This window comes from Haliotis asinina, chromosome 11 (genome assembly GCF_037392515.1).
Source record: "Haliotis asinina isolate JCU_RB_2024 chromosome 11, JCU_Hal_asi_v2, whole genome shotgun sequence".
Taxonomy (NCBI): Eukaryota; Metazoa; Mollusca; class Gastropoda; order Lepetellida; family Haliotidae; genus Haliotis; species Haliotis asinina.
This window is the reverse complement of record NC_090290.1, coordinates 25,524,331-25,538,001: the sequence shown is the minus strand read 5'-3', so window position 1 is coordinate 25,538,001 and position 13,671 is coordinate 25,524,331. Positions and strand designations below refer to the sequence as shown.

General features: G+C 40.7%; 1 protein-coding gene across 1 annotated transcript in view; it reads left to right on the top strand.

Moving 5' to 3' along the window:
- Positions 1-2,334: 2,334 nt before the first annotated feature.
- The window catches only part of LOC137256255 (uncharacterized), a 36,726-nt gene continuing 25,389 nt past the window's right edge, over positions 2,335-13,671 (top strand). The window contains exon 1 of the mRNA XM_067793987.1: positions 2,335-2,677. The gene's annotated coding sequence lies outside the window, so the exon portion shown is untranslated. The remainder of the gene's footprint in view (positions 2,678-13,671) is intronic.

The window sequence follows — 13,671 nt, the reverse complement described above, 5'->3', positions numbered from 1 at the left end:
GGCTCAGTGCAACAATGCGATTGGTCATTTGGAGGCTGGGGAGTCTAAGTGTGCGATTGCAAGGCAATTGAATGTGTGACTGAGTGCCGTAGCAAGACTTAGACATCGCTACCAGCAGCAAGGGTCAACACGTGATCGCCCCAGGTCAGGTTGGCCCCGTATGACCATGCCCGCTCAGGGCAGGTTTATTCGGTTTCGACATTTGCGGAACAGGTTCACCACAGCATCCTCCACAACATCGGTAGTGCCAGGATTCAGGACAATTTCTGATCAGACTGTGAGGAACCGCTTACGTGAGGCTGGCATTCGTTCCAGAAGACCTTTGCGAGGACCTGTCCTTACTTGCCAACATCTCCCATGGTCATTGCAAAGGTGGAGAACTGTTATCTACAGTGATGAGTCACGTTACAAGCTGCGACGTCCCGACGGAAGAACACGTGTATATCGACGTCGCAACGAACGCTACGCTGCACATTATGTACAGGAAGTGGACAGATTTGGTGGTCGCACTGTCATGGTTTGAACTGGCATCTCATACAGTGGCAGGACAGATCTCATTCAGGCCAAGGACAATTTGACAGCTCGACGTTAACGTGATGAAATCATCAGGCTTCATGCCCTTCCTTTCATGAACCGCCAGTACGCCATTTTTCAGCATGATAACGCTCGGCCGCATACAGCAAGAATACCCAGGGATTTCCTTGCCCAGAACAACGTTCTGCTTCTTGATTGGAGCTCACGATCACTGGATCTTAACCCTATTGAACATTTGTGCTACGAATTGGATCTTAGTGTGCGACAGCGTGACCCTCAGCCACAGAGGTTACCTGCTCTGTGTGTGGCCTTGAGGGTAGAGAACCAAATCATTCCCATTCACTTCATCCGTATTCTGGTCCAGTCTACCAGGACGCCGGTGCCAAGCAACCATTGATGCTAATGGTGGCCAAACAAGATACTGACTGCTCTGCGACCTTGACCTTGGAACACTTGTCATTTGTGACGTACAGTTTCTTGCGGCATTGGACCGATAATGTTCATTCAGGTTTTCTTTATGACTGCCCTGTATTACTGGCCCTTAACTGTATAAATTCATAACAATTTTCAGCTATGCGTTTCTTTCTTTTTTTTTTTTTTTTTTTTTTTTTGAGTAGTATACTTCTTTTTAAATAAATTGCATAGATTCATGTAGAACTGTTTGGGGAAGGCACTTGACGTACTGCTTTAGATTGTCCGTAATACATGTTGGCGTGGTCAACCTCTAAGACGTACATTACATTATGTTAAGATGGCACGGGGTGTTACATCTGGAACAGTGTCCACTCGGGTGAACACAAACTCCATCTCAAGCAAAATATCAGCAGAACTTATAAGTGAATTAGAACTGATTTCCATCATGCACGTGTCAGTCTCTTTGAAGCTGAAACGTAGAAATCCTCAGTTACCAGACACCAATGCATCATAAGGAATAAAAACACTACTTTAAATGAATTTTAATGATGAACTTCGATGTTCTCTGAAGAGGAGTGTGTTTATCGACGTCTCTTTCTGAGGACACAAATTAGATACGTGACAAGCTGAAGGTACATTTTCCTCCAAGGACAGAACGTGTTAATCTGACACTTGAACACATGCCCTATGATTGGTTGGTTATGCTTACACTCGTTTCTTGGTCTCCCAGGGAGCCCATTAGATGGTCTTTTGGCGTTAAGAAACTAAGAAGAGGAAATATAGAGTAATGACTGTCTCCTGTTCCCTGCAGAATGGCTTCGATTCCGGTGTCCGTTTTCCCACTTCCAATCGCCCTGTGTGTGGAGCCATTTTTTTAAATAAAAAAACATCTTTAATATTGGGCTTAGCTTCTATTTCCTTTTCGCTGCCAATTTTCAGTTTGTTTGTTTTGGGTATCTGCTACTGATTGTAAAATCCAATGTTTTGTTGAAGTGTCTCTGATTCGGACGTGAAAAGGTTAAAAGGTCAGAAGTGCTTGTGTATCACAAGACTAAGTCTGCCAGATGGGACACTAATACCTACAGTGTGAGCTGCAGGAATAAACACCAGACCTCGTTAAGCGGACAATATTTCAAACAGTGTTGATACAGTCGTCAAGCTGCTTTCCTCGGCAAACCTTAACCCATGTTTTACTTCTTTTATGGTGCTAATTTGGGAAAGGTTTTTGTCAAATAGTCAGGCCCACACAACTTGGGCTCATGAACTACTCAATATGTCAGAAGCTTTCCTTGTAATCTTACAGGCTAAACTAAACCAACCATCACATATATTAATGTATCCAAATATGCTAAATTCGCATTCCGCCCCCGCAACGTCCCTTCCCTTGAATGTGTTTCGTCGTTGACTTCCGTTGCGCTCTCACCACACTCCCGGTGTACGGTTCCTCGTCAAATCAATACACCTAGAGTGAAGAGAATTCTCCGGTGTTGGTCGGAGAGCTGCGTGCGCACGCATGCTCCGCCCCTTGCCTTGTATACAGGGCCTGCACGTGCAGTAGTAAGTAGATAGACTGATTACATATTTATGCGTCTCCACTCCGATCTACAAAAGCAACGCCTGATTGTGCTGCGTTCATTTGTGTTGAGCAAAGAGCGAGCGCTTGAAGCGACTAGAGGCCCCCAGCATAGCTTCCGCGTCCAGCAAGGAGTACCTGGTCTAACAGTGATAGGTAAGTTAACTTTCCTCGTTTCCACAGATTGTACCCTGTAACTTGTTAACGTAAAGGGATATTCGAAACAATTGTTTCAAGAACTGTGGCGATCAGCCAAGTGTATTGATAATGGGAGCAGGAAGACTTTTGAAACAAGGCACTTTTAAAGAGTCACTTGTGGTATTGAAGTAAACTATTTATTTTTTTCAACTCTAAATGTTTTGGACAATCAAGTAACAAGCAAGACTTAATAGCATTTTGTGTGTAAACCTCTGCAATTGTTTGCACTCTCATATGTTGATATTTAAGATATTTTAATATTATTTGATTGTGGGATGGGGCGAATAACGGTAAGTTCCTTTAATTTGTTATGGTGGTTAAACTTTATTATATTTTCTACTTACTCTGTCGAAAAGGGTATTACTTTCGTAAGATGTGTAACAAAAATGGAATCAAAATATTGAGTCGAAGAGTTGTAAATCTGCATTTCATGTATGCCATTTCTCATATATACTAGGCAAAATAAGTATAGTATTTTTTAATATTGATATTTTTATGATTGATATTTCATCAGTGTGTCAATGAATAAATATATCATTATTAGTAATTCCAAAATTTGCATATATCCCTAACTGTTTTAGTCCAGTATATGTAGATACAGAATTCTTAAAGTAAAAACATATATAAACCCACTGATTATGTTCGAAAGGAGATTTGCAAATTTGTTGGTTGAATTGTCCTTACAAACACAGGTATACAACTAGTGATTAAGACGGCGAATCAATACTGACAACAGTGCCACAGACAACTGAAGCCGTTCCACGTTCTTATACTGCGACTCTCTAAATTATATATGTTTGAATTATGCGTAGGTTCGACTTTCAGTGTCTTGGCATTTCCAGCCTGAGAGGAAGATAGTCTAGTTTAACATTTGCTGATGCCATGGCAACACATCTGTCATCGATATATCAATATTGTAGTGACATTCAAACCCATATTGAAGTAAATATTGTTGCATAAATTGTGTATTAACCAGCGTCAAAATTACGTGAGCACATTAGCGTTAAAACAAAATCTGAAACCAGTTTTCATGTGATCTGAACGCATATCGACGTATGACGAATGTAATTTCTGAGGAGTCGAGCTAATTGCTAATTGATGTCTAGTTTGTCATTACCCGCGGGAAATGAAAAATGTTAACATCTTATATTCCTGTCAAGAGTGTGAGACATGGATGAGTGAGGGAGTTTATTTTTCCACGATGAAACAGATTACATGTAAATATCTTTTTTGTGGATTTACTTCTTTACAGAGTTAAACGGGCAGAACTCCGATGTCCGTTTTATGGTTCGTGATTTATCTTTTGTTCACCTAACAATTTTAGACTGCATGTTTTCTGAAGCTACGCTCATACTAACCAAAGGGTGATTCAGGTTCCTCTGACCAGCAATCAGCTGGATGTATGTACAGCCTGTGGTCAGACGCACTATGCTGTGTTCCTCTTCCATGTTGATGCATATTATCGAGGAACCCTAAACTCGTAATAAATTTTACACAATAAATTCATTAATCTTTCAAAATTCGCTCCTATACTAGACAAGTCCTCGTCTGCCATAAACTGTCTGGAGATCATGAATGCTTCTTACCCCTGTGGCCCTAGGACCAGCACTGACTGCCAACTCCAACCATCGCTGTTCTTACTCTCACTTTTGTCAACATCAGGAACTTACCCTTCAACCCCGACCACTGTTGATCAGATCTGATGAGGATTCTTGGTACTGTCAACTCAATCACTCAATTGAATTTGAAACTACACTTTTTGGCTGAATTTCTTTGAAGCGGGAATGCCTGGAAATTTAGACGGGGCCTGGAACTTGTGGAATCCCTGTGGGAAGAACGATGTGGCAGTCCAAATTAATCATTTGATATTTTTTGACGTTTGAGTAGAATTGTGACATCTTTAGGAATCAGTTGCTCTGGCCGCACTAGAAAATTCCACATACACTTTGTCTGCCATTTTCTACAGCTTTGGGCCGATAGTGTTAAGTCGTAGATTTAAAACGATTGAATAATACGTACGTCTGTTAGGGTGAAAGGCGGGCAAACGTCTTCGCTACATGGGACCTAGGTCTTATGTTCACACGGGTGTCATGTTAATGATGTTTATTCTGAGGACAAAACAACTGCATGTACCTTTGTAACACTGATCACGTGAACGCTTCCTTTTGCACAACACATATAATTACCAGTTGGTATCGGCAAAGGTTGAAGTTAGTCAAATGTAGCACCTAACTAGCACAGTCACTAAGTGTTGACGAAAGTTTTCAAACACTGCCTTAAGCAAGACCGTCACATAAAGTAGCTTCATCTCAAACAAAAATTAAGATGTCTAGCCACAATCCTGATAGGGATTATTTGCTACTGATGAAGAGTGGAATTTGGGCACAAGGTGAAGTGAGAGACAAGAGAGATGAGTCAGACAAGAGTCTGGTGTTTGGGATGTCTGACACCAGGTGTTTGGAATGTCTGCCACTAGGTGTTTGGGGATTTTCAGGCAGTTGTGAAGATAAGGCTTTGTCATGTAAAGCTGAGGTTTTGCCATTGGATTCCGTAAACGCCAGCATTACAAACGGCTGAAAATGGCTAATAAATCGCCCTCCATGACTATGGTCAACGTTGCAAAAAGGTGTGAGAACGATCGGTCCAGCTCACACCGTCCGATTTGTTGAACAGCAACCTTATTAACGAATGATTAATAAGCTTCATTAAATGCCGGAATACATCCGGAATACATGTAAGTTTTAGATGAAAGTGCGAGTGAGTGGGTGCATCTTTAGCCCCGGTAACATAAGAAGGTCTCGGATACTTTGTAAATACGATTCTTCTCCAAGGGTGGCCATTGGCTGTCGGTGTCTCGAGACTTAATTAAAGCCATCTCCAGGCAAGCTTCCGTCCTGTATTGTAACAACTTATACGAATACTTCCGCTACTCGGATGTCAAGTTACTTTTCCTACTCACAGCATTAATTATTGACTGCCTTCTACAGCAAGAACGCATAAAGATTTCACAGAGAACACCTAAATGACTGTGGCAAATGTGATGATACTGTGTGGAGGTCTGCCATCACGCCACCGATCTGTATATAGGTATGTATACACATGACTTCCACCGCACTTGACATGTTTTAGGACAGACGCATTCTTCGTCCGTATTTTTCCAGTACTTGTTTTGATGCAGTTGGACTATTTCAGCTGATCCAGTGTTTATAGTGCTTAATGGTTTGGGCGTAGGCGGTCCTACTGGTATTGGGTTGTTAATGGTATTTATCTGTATAATACTCTATGCTACAAATGGTATATCTGATTTCGCATGTTGCAATTGCTGGTATTGTAATCATAATTCATTTATGTTGTAATCGCTGTAGGGTTATTTCAGGAAAAAATATCTAAATAGTGTTTCATTTACATGTATGAAACCTTCGTACAAGCAGGCACTCGGTTATATCCCACACGTCACAAGGACAGGCAGGGTTAGTGCAGTTAAATGGTATTTCTAAGGGTTATTGACAAAAAGCGGAAAGCGGGATGAAGATTGGTTTCTCTGTTCGTGTATGCATACATGAGAGCATACAATCGCTTTTGAAAGCAATTTATAAAATTGGATTCAAATACTGGAAAATAGTAGCAGATTGAATGAGGGGCTTTTTTATTCGGCATTTGTCACGTGAATTACAGTGCAGCTTATTTAATTTGTGAGAAACACAAAATCTGTTGTAGTAATAATCACGTTATCCTTATGTCAGTGAACGGTAACTGTCATTAATGGCCCTAAGACTATACTAACTGACGTATTTAAATGTATTCTTGTAATATCTTGGGTTAGCGGAACGTAATATATAATGGTAAATAGAACAGGGGACAACACTACACATCTTTGTAGTAAATGCTTCAACTAGTTACAAGACGGGGGCGGACATGATGTAGCACGAAGTGGTAGGAAACCCAAACCCAGGTGCATGTTTCCTCGCTCCTCGAAATTAGTTAGTTACAGAGTTCTACTTCTCCAAACAAATCCAACAATTTGGTATTTTTTCTGCGCTCCGTCATTTCCTTCAGCTAGATTACAGCCCACTGTAGGTGACATATACAGTGAATGAATGGAGACAAACAATGAGAAATTATTCCATTCACAAAGGTACCGTTCTCAACTTTGTGTGTCTTGAGTGAGCGAGCATAGTTATAGTGGGGCGTGATGGGCGAGCTGTCTAAGTCCCTAGACTAGAGATCCAGCGAGTTTAAGTCGCCGAGATCGAGTCCAGCTGTGAACGGGTGTAACAATACCCTTAACGTCCGTTTTGTGTGCACACTTCCAGTGCTGTCACAACCCCTAGTGGATAGTTCACAACCCTGTACACGTAAACGAAGCACGAATTTGTTGGTGGCCACATGGATACGTGCGAACACCTAGTTGTGGGTACAACAACATATAGTAAGCTAGGACAAAGTACAGTGACTGAGTGTCCCATTCCGCCCAGATGTGAAGTGGGTATTATAATAATGGGAAAGCCACATTAACGTGGTGCGCCCAGTAGCTGCAGCAGAATGATCCTCATGGACGTAACATTGAAAACACTATGTGCTGTTCAGGTCGACATCCAGTGATCGAGGGAAACAAAGCGCCTTTGAGCAGCCTAGCTGGATATTGGCGCTATACAAATATTAGTATGATGTACTCCTGTAACATTCCAACACGAATGGCCTTACACAGGTGTTACGAGTCATTTACGAGGGAGATTCTTGGGTACCCCGTTCATGTACAGGTGCGCAATTGTTTGCCTTGATTACGTAGTACGAGAACGTCCTGTTTGGACATGTTCACGGGGTGCCACTTACCTCGAGAAATACCTCTAGGCTATATAAACATAACGCATAAAAGTCATTTTATTTTGAATATTTCACTTCTACTACAAATCTCATAAATCTATGATTATGAAACAAGGAACCATCACTTATCAGTCTGTGTTGCCATGACATCAAGTGCTGTAGGTCTCTGGAGTCAGTGACAGCTTGTTAGTAATCTCATGGGTGCAACTATGAACTAGCACATCCCGGCACCATACCGCTGTACAACATTGTTACATCTACATCTTTAAGACGAACACACGACCAAAAGCCATAAAAGTACTGAATAATGCATGATGCTGTTCCGTTTCTAAACCCTACAACACACCTGTCGACTCGGATTACATTGTGGGGTGACACACTCTGACGTCATCACCACCAGCATCAGCATTAAGAACCATTGGGATGGTATCTTCGTCATCATGCAGAGTCATAATTACACACGTTGGCACCAAAGAATACAAAACCACAGGCCATTTGGAAGATTACGGTATTGTTAGAATGTTTGTGTTGTTGAACAGTTGGCCTAGTTTCTGACATAACAACTTCAGAAGGTAAGGGTTTTGACTTCATCTGTGTTCATCAGTCAACCGAATCCGGAGTACACGTTTGCGGTTTTGAAACTAAATTATTCATCGATTTTTTTCCTTTAGTCGTTTTAGTTGGTAGTGTTCGTGAAACGGTTTAACTGTTTTGTAGTCAGGCTGAAAAGAACAGTTTATCGACGACTTGAATAATTTGGAGTCTCAGTCTTACTGCCCAGGAGTATACAAGACAGCATGAACAAGTCGGAACGATTGCAATCTTCTTGTGTTTTTTCATGACTGTTGTAGACGTTGGTATGTTGAAGTCTATTCCCTGTTCTCAATCCAAAGAATGTATCTTGATGTGTCGGGGTGTCGACGTGTTGAATAATAATAATGGAGTCTCGGCTTACTACCCAGGAGTACACAAGACAGCATGGATATAGTAGGAATCATTGCAAACCTCTTGATACGTAGGGTTTTTCCCCACAATTCAAACATGTCCATACTACTCAAACGCTGGTTGTTGAGATGAAATACTCAAATATAATGCATATACTGAAAGCAGGATTTGTACTGGTCATGCGCAGACAGTACAGACACATTAGTCTTGGACACTGGTCTGCATAGACTTGGATAGTGTGGAAACTGATATATGTGAGCAAAATTTGCTCTATCTATCTTGCTCATTCACTGCAAAAACTGGTACACGGAACGCCCCCCCCCCCCCCCCCCCCACCCCCCACCCCACCCCACCTCCGATATAGGTGGAATATTGCTTACTGGACCAATATAGAAATTTCACTTATTCTTGGTGGAAGTGACCTTGCCAGATATTAGAGTGAGTGAGTGCGCGGCTTTTCTTCAGGTAATATTGATATTAGAAACTGACTTAAGTATCACGCCATGAAAACGTCATTCCATCATCACACGGTAACCTCTGTCAGGTCATTTTAAACCAGAGACATAATCAGTTCAGCACGATGTTATGAATATTAGTCGATGTGTCAGTATAATATGGAGGCATTCAAACAAGATCCGTCCTGCGATCCAATCAAAAGGAAGTCTGGATTCTATGACTCTATTATAGAAATAGGAACTTCCATATGGAACTGAATCCATCGAGAAAATGAATGGAAATTAAATCATGGAGTTGTACAGGTTATTGTACATACACTGAGAACTAATTACTTTAGGTACATAGATAGACGTATAAAAGTTCTTTCTTCTCTGGTTTTGCCCAATTACCAGAAGCAGTAGTCACAAAAAGATATTGCTGGGACCTATTAGGCATATTAGCCATTCGATTGACGACAGAGCCAGTAAACACAGACACTGATTGTAGTGGACAACGATCTATGTCACGTCAATGCTCCCGGGAGTCTCGAAAAGGAAAGAAACAACAGCCGCATTGCTGACTTCTAAAGAAGGTCTAATCTTATCAAAAATCTCTCAGTGTCTTCCAGGCAGAGCTAGATTGAAAGCAGAAGCTTTACTTCTTATAAACATGTTGTTATTCTGTGCTCTTAGCTAGTTATACTTTAGTAATACCAAACCTGGTTATGGTTCACAGATAATGACGATGACGACGTGTGTTAGTGCGAAGCTCTATATCGTTGCTGCATTCTTTTTAGGCACCAGGGATATGGTGACAATGAGGGATGTTTTAATCAGATGTCTTCATGACTGACTGAACTCATTGTCTTCCTATCCTTCTGCAAAACTAATAGTTATATTAATATTATCACATGAAGAAGAAGAATATGTAGAAGATACTACTGAATGCGACAATTTTCACATTATTTGAAATGGGCTCTCAGTCACGTACAGGTGAATAAACCTGAATTTTCTGCCCTTATTCACAACTGATGTGATTCTCAAGATTCAGTAAAATCAAGACAAACATGCGAAGTCCACTTATGGAATGCCACTCGTGCGTCCCAAGTACAGAGTTGTACTTGTTGCCAGCGGAGGGTTTATACCTACCAATCTTTTGACTAACATCAGGAGAGAACCCAGGATGGTTGCAAGGAATAATGTCGCCTAAAACCCTTGGTAGTGCACACGGAAGCAGTGCTGAGGAGGGAGTCTTCGAATTCTCCGTAACGTTAGCTGAACGTCGTGGGTTCACGTTAGCTGAACGTAGTGGGTTCACCTTAGCTGTTTTGGCTGCGGTTAGAGAGAGCAGGGGTCCAGGTCAAACAGATTATTTCTCATTAAACCAAGAAAAAAAATAAAATAATAAAACCCAACCAACCAAACAAGCAATGTTGGCATATTTTACTGTCATCTGTTCAAGAAAGATGCACGGCTGATATACCAATGACCTTGATCGATTAAAGTTACATGGTGACACGTGATGCTAACATGTTGACTTCCTAAGCCCTGGAGCCCTGGAATTCTCTAGTGTAGAAGTGTAACTGAAATATGCGATTGTTTTACATACACGTCTCAGTAATACAATGAAACATTTCCTTGAAGTTTAGTTTTGCAATGACAGTACCGCTCGGCCATGAACATGTAACACCCACAAGAGCCATAGAAATTCTCACTGAATTAATAGATTCAGAAACACGCAGAGAATGTTTAGAACCATTGGTTATAATATAATTAGGCTCTCACACCCTGATTTGGAATAATGAAATATCATTATTTTTATCTTGTTATTTTGTCAATGATTCCGACCCCGTCCTATTGCTCACGGGTGTGTTGTGCCAAAGGTCCTCTAATTGACGCCATTTTTCTTCAGGCGGACGACCCTCTATCCAGGGGGAGAAAACCAAGAACCCTTTCACTTTCATTTCCGAGATCTCATGAGTCTTGAGCAAGGCCCCACGGTCAGACTGATGGCACCCCGGTTCTGAGTATTGATAATGAAAACCAACAGTTATTGAGTTCATTCTCAGACATGCCATGACATCGATATTTGAGTTTTTAAAAAATTACAGTGTCAAACTTCAATATCTTGCCTAGGTTGGCTCTAGTCTGCATCTCCAGATGAGGGGTGCAATGGACTAGTCCCCCGGCATTCAAGCCAGATACGAAGTAGGTATTAATTGGTCCTACATCAAAGCCTTGCCTTTGTCCTACGGGTCTAGATAGTCCCGTATCAATCGTCTTTGTGTCTGAGTACACTCAAGCCCGCTCTGCAGTGCTTCCAAAATCATGTGTTTGATTTGATTCATTGGAAGTGCCAAACTTAATCATGTGAACGACAACAGTTTCACTGACAAAAACACGTTTGAATTGATTGTCATTGTACATGTATTACTTTCATGGTTTATTCAACAAGGTTGTCTCCCTGCACGGCATGGACGGATTCGCCCACGCAGTTTCAGGTGATCTCATGGCCATGACGTCATAGCACGTGTGTCACACCGTGAAATATCATCGCTGTCAAATTGCTGGCCCCACACGACGCAGTTCTAGTTGATCTCATAGTCATGACGTCATAGCACGTGTGTCACACCGTGAAATATCCTCGCACTGAACTTGCACACCCGACACGACGCAGTAAATGCCAGAGACGATGTTGAATTTTCAAAATACTAAGTTGAATTTGAAAAAAGGATGATGAATTTTCAACACAGCAAGTTGAATTTTCATGGTGAAAGAAGTCTAATAATAGCGTAGCGTGGCTTCAGCAGGCTTCCGTAGTTATCATATCCCATCCTTGGAAAGAGAAACCCCGAGTACGTAGTAACAGAAACATTGTTTATTTGGTAAGAGCAATATTAAATACTTGGAAAGAGAAACACGGAATACTTGGTGAAAGAAATATGAAATACTTATAAAAGATACACGGAATACTTGGTGAAAGCAATATGAAATACTTATAAAAGAAACACGGAATACTTGGTGAAAGAAATACGAAATACTTATAAAAGATACACGGAATACTTGGTGAAAGAAATATGAAATACTTATAAAAGATACATGGAATACTTGGTAAAAATGCATTGAATACTTGGAGTGACGTTGAATCCTTGGTAATAGTAACATTGAATAATTTGCAAAGAAAACATTGAATACCTGGTAATAGAAACTTTGAATACTTGGCAAGAGTAACATTGAACACTGGGTCAGAGTAACGTTGAATAATTGGTAAGAGAAACATTGAATACTTAGTCAGAGTATCATGGATAATTAGTAAGAGTAACATTGAATACTTGGCAAGGGTAACATTGAATACTTGGATAGGAGTGACACTGATCCCTTGGGAAGAGTCACAAAAACACTGAATACCTGGTAAGGAATACTTGGTAAGAGTAACATTGAAAACTTGGTAAAAGTGACATTGAATCCTTGTTAAAAGTAACAATAACATTACAAACTTGGTAAAAGTGACATTGAATGCACTCTAAAAGTAGATTGAATACGTGGTGAGAGAAACACGACAAACTCCGCCATTTAGTATCTTATATGTACAACACATATCTGCTTGTACAAGGTATTTATTATGAGCTACATAATGCATGCCATAGAACCAAATGATAATATAATGGTTATACAACAAATAAGTGACATCGTTTCCTGTTTCCTGTTATCCCACGTTATGCAACATATAATGTATAACTTCACATTACTTGACCGTCACAAATACAATAAAGGAATGAACTTACTGAATAATGAAAACATTAACAATCCTGTGTACATAACTTTATAAAAACTCTGCCACTTAGAATGAGACACATTGTGCATGAAGTGACAATAAGACGGCATGCTTGGAGTCGCCTTGTCATCAATATGGAACAGGGTATACTAATTGGAATTAAAAATTAATCACAATGCTGTATTGAACCAGTCACCATTAATGAGCTGGAGACTATTAATTCCAGTGAAAGAAAGAATTTGCACTAGTAACGCTGAATGCACAGAGAGGTAAGGTAGTCAAGTTGTTAACACGTTCACTCGTCACCTGGAGGGACGGGTTTGATTTCCCGGGTGAGTACGGTGTAAGGTGTCTAATGTCATGATATGCCAGGAGTACTGCTGAAGGTCGAACGACACCATTCATCATATATAGTCATACATCCATATAGCTGTAGTAAAATAATCTGGGAATCTCTGGCGTTAAGTAATATCAGTTCAGCTGTCTGTAGACAGAAACACGGGACTGACACAACGTAGACTAACACTTAGACCTTGAAGATAAATGATTTTGAGAGTAACAAATACACCCATTTAAACTAAAAAGAAGAGCAGTTAAGTTGGGAAATCCTGAACTTGGGGAAATCTAGACTTATTTCATTTAGTGGCTTTGGCATTGCAGGGAGACATTTGGGGAAATAATGTGGTCCAGGGACTGTGGGACAGACTAGACACAAGGCTAAATTAGCTGCGCATGGGGCGAAAAATAACACAGAATAAACTTGAACTTTCTTATACCTATCTAAACATACACTGGACTGGCTGACACTACTGATGGGATATTATTGTTTCAGCAAAAGATCTCCCAACTGAAATGATCTACAAAAAGTAGCTACTATGTCACGGCGCCTGAAGTTTTGCTATATATCAGTACTGCCCTCTAGCGTCCTTGTCGGGGTGAAGTAGGTTTGATCGTATTATAACAGACAGATAAGA